Source organism: Lissotriton helveticus, chromosome 12 (assembly GCF_964261635.1).
Source record: "Lissotriton helveticus chromosome 12, aLisHel1.1, whole genome shotgun sequence".
NCBI lineage: Eukaryota > Metazoa > Chordata > Amphibia > Caudata > Salamandridae > Lissotriton > Lissotriton helveticus.
The window spans coordinates 686,287,321-686,291,231 of record NC_136073.1 but is presented as its reverse complement, the minus strand read 5'-3'; the positions used below and the strand labels follow the sequence as shown (position 1 = coordinate 686,291,231).

The 3,911-nt window shown below is 42.1% G+C and overlaps 1 long non-coding RNA gene across 1 annotated transcript; it reads right to left on the bottom strand.

Moving 5' to 3' along the window:
• Nucleotides 1-1,211: 1,211 nt before the first annotated feature.
• Nucleotides 1,212-2,228, bottom strand: LOC144799702 (uncharacterized). Its single transcript, XR_013603858.1, has 4 exons — nucleotides 1,724-2,228; nucleotides 1,558-1,622; nucleotides 1,368-1,450; nucleotides 1,212-1,280 (listed from the first exon to the last, which is right to left on the bottom strand). It is a non-coding gene; the product is annotated as an uncharacterized LOC144799702 (long non-coding RNA).
• Between the last annotated feature and the right edge of the window lie 1,683 nt (nucleotides 2,229-3,911).

Sequence of the window (3,911 nt, the reverse complement as noted above, 5' to 3'; positions counted from 1 at the left end):
TGTAAGCAGTATACAGCCACACATGCTAGATTAATAAGATTTAAGCAGACCACCTTTAGCAACCTAACTTTTTTAATCTTTGCCACTTTTTTTAATAAGTGTTTTTTGATGATCTATATGTCATGTGCTAATATTATACCGTACTAAAAGCAATACACTCTTATTTCCTAGCTGCTGAAAAACTGATTCAAAGCACTGAGTTGTTTTGCGAAGGTATTGGAATCCATTCAGTAAAACACAAAGGCAGAATACAAACAGGCAGCTTTGTTTCAGTAGAGTGTTATAAACACGGGTCAACCCAAGAAGTCACTGGGACCTGGGCAATATAGCAGTACAAACAAAGTGGTCCCAGTTATAGAAAACGAATAGAAACAGTCAATAACCAATAAAAATAAATATACAGTTAATTATAACAGCATTGTTTTTAATCACAATGTGTCTCAAATCACATTAATTCATTCAATAAATGTACAATATATCACTTTTCAAAATTGCCCCTACAAAAGTAAGAAAGGGAAGGGTAGTGTTGGGATAGTGAAAGAATAAGATCTTCAAGGAAGGTCTGCAAAACCACAGTATAACCAGTTAATTGTATACAGAGTTAAATCATCTTCTATTTAACAAAATCATGCCTCAATGAAAACCAATACTAATAACTGATAGTCGAGGCTGAACATAGAAGGAAATGTCGACGTTTCGACCCAAATGGAATGCAGGTGTGGATAAACCTTGCTAGAGGGTCTTCATCAGGACGGGGGCGTTGAGGGGTGGGGCAATGGATCTGCATAAAAATGAATAATTTAAAAACAATTAGTGCATGGGTCACAAGGGATCCCAAACAAATTCCATAAAAGTTCGTCGAGAGGAACTACTTTTCGGTTGGACAGGGGGGGGAAAAGGGAGGAATGCATGGGGAGTGTATCGACAATCATAGAGTCAGGTATTGTATTGGTAGGTAAGAGAGGGGTAGCCAATCATCCAGAGACGATGATGCGGATCAAGATTTGAAAGGCGGTGCCCACACTCTCATTAGAGATGGTGCGTTAATGCAACCACTCAAGATATTCAGATGACAGAAAAGGCAGTTATTCTCAAAGCTACAAATCTAGCAGAGAATGGACACTACAACTGTCGGGGGACATAGAGATTCTACTATTTAGAATTGGTAGTAGAAAAAGCGCAACACCGCTTCATGTTCACAGATAGCATACCTGCTTGTAGGAAAAGGCTCGCTCAATATTCATGCACAAACGGTCATCAACACACACCAGGGGCCAAATCTAAAGAAATTAGATGGGTGTTAGCTTCAGTTCTTGAGCTAACCTTATGGGTTGGTGACCATAGGTAATAAACATTAATGTACATACTTAACAAGAGGGCGATGTCGTTGCCACCCCTGAAGTGCCGCTTCTAGTTGCAGAGTAGTTTTGACCCCTGCTGGGAGATTGTTCTAAAATAGAAAAACAGATATATATTCTGTGATTCTACACTGGTACAAAGGGGGGGCAGAAGAAAGGGGTGATTAGGCTATCAACCTATGTTCTGCTTCCGACATACCTGTGTTTATCAGAAGAGGCTCGTTCTAACATGGGCGGTCGTCTTCACGTACCGTCTGTCAAGGTCTGTGAAGGTATAACAGATCAGGGGTTTTACTCCCATAAGTGCACCCACGGGCAATCGGTAAAAAAATATATTGCAGATAATAATGGTGTCAGTAACCTACCGAAAACGGCGAGATAGTTGCCGACCTTGGGGTGATCATGTGACCAGCTCCCTTGAATGCCCGGGTTGTAGGCTTCGTGATCCACAGTCTGTGAAAAACACAGGGAGACCCGTCAGAGAAGTGGGATATTACACATTATCTTACTCATAACGCGAAAAGGCACCGAAGGGGCATGAGAAAATTACATACCAAGAGCTTCAGAGTGTGGGATTCCGTCTAGCAGCCGGCGTCTATAAGTCATGGACACTGTTGTGCAGGAAGCACTTTCCTTATGAAGTTCCGATCACATGGTCGGAAAAACAACCGTGATAGAAATAGGACTGGTGCCGAGAAATCTCTCAAAGATGGAGTTTCTTAGAGTAAACAAACGAAACGCGAGGAATATTACAGAGAGGTCTAATGTCGGGTCACTGTCCTAATTCAAAAGTACAAAAAATACCTCCAGTAAGAAATTAGAAATAAAATTAAAATAAAGATAATAAATATACTAAATATATTTATTATCTTTTTTCGGTAGGTTACTGACACCATTATTATCTGCAATATATTTTTTTACCGATTGCCCGTGGGTGCACTTATGGGAGTAAAACCCCTGATCTGTTATACCTTCACAGACCTTGACAGACGGTACGTGAAGACGACCGCCCATGTTAGAACGAGCCTCTTCTGATAAACACAGGTATGTCGGAAGCAGAACATAGGTTGATAGCCTAATCACCCCTTTCTTCTGCCCCCCCTTTGTACCAGTGTAGAATCACAGAATATATATCGGTTTTTCTATTTTAGAACAATCTCCCAGCAGGGGTCAAAACTACTCTGCAACTAGAAGCGGCACTTCAGGGGTGGCAACGACATCGCCCTCTTGTTAAGTATGTACATTAATGTTTATTACATATGGTCACCAACCCATAAGGTTAGCTCAAGAACTGAAGCGAACACCCATCTAATTTCTTTAGATTGGGCCCCTGGTGTGTGTTGATGACCGTTTGTGCATGAATATTGAGCGAGCCTTTTACTACAAGCAGGTATGCTATCTGTGAACATGAAGCGGTGTTGCGCTTTTTCTACTACCAATTCTAAATAGTAGAATCTCTATGTCCCCCGACAGTTGTACAGTGTCCATTCTCTGCTAGATTTGTAGCTTTGAGAATAACTGCCTTTTCTGTCATCTGAATATCTTGAGTGGTTGCATTAACGCACCATCTCTAATGAGTGTGGGCACCGCCTTTCAAATCTTGATCCGCATCATCGTCTCTGGATGATTGGCTACCCCTCTCTTACCTACCAATACAATACCTGACTCTATGATTGTCGATACACTCCCGATGCATTCCTCCCTTTTCCCCCCCCCTGTCCAACCGAAAAGTAGTTCCTCTCGACGAACTTTTATGGAATTTGTTTGGGATCCCTTGTGACCCATGCACTAATTGTTTTTAAATTATTCATTTTTATGCAGATCCATTGCCCCATCCCTCAACGCCCCCGTCCTGATGAAGACCCTCTAGCAAGGTTTATCCACACCTGCATTCCATTTGGGTCGAAACGTCGACATTTCCTTCTATGTTCAGCCTCGACGAATAGTTTTCTTACCTGTCGGTGTAGTTTTGCAGCTTGAAGATCTTTCTGGATTCACTATGCTGTGCATTATTCCGCGGTCTTGTGGTTGGGTCCGGATTCGTAGTCTTTTCTTTGTTTTTTTTTTTTTTTCTTAGCCCAGGTGGGCGTCGGCGTCACACCCCCTTGGGTGTATTTCCGGTGGCATCGGCATGCTTCCTGCGGAAGCTCCCACTCTTGGGCGCCATCTTCGGGTTCTTTTTTTCCGTGTTTCTTTCGTTTCCGAAGTAATGGCAATGTTCTAATTAGTTGGTATTTTTACCGCTCTGTACTTCTTAAATATCCTTTCTTATGTTAACCACCTCTTCTCTCTCCAGCCTCATCTTTCTGGCGGAGGTGGGTGGGTTCGCTAGTGAATCCAGAAAGATCTTCAAGCTGCAAAACTACACCGACAGGTAAGAAAACTATTCGTTTTGCAGCGTGAATCTTTCTGGATTCACTATGCTGTGCATAGATTTTGTAGCGGTTTCTCATTATTTCTGTGGCGGTTGGGTGGAAGATGAGCGTTGGGTATTGAATATGTGCTGTAGCACCTTCTGTCCAACTTGAGCTTCCTTGTTCATCTGTATGTCCA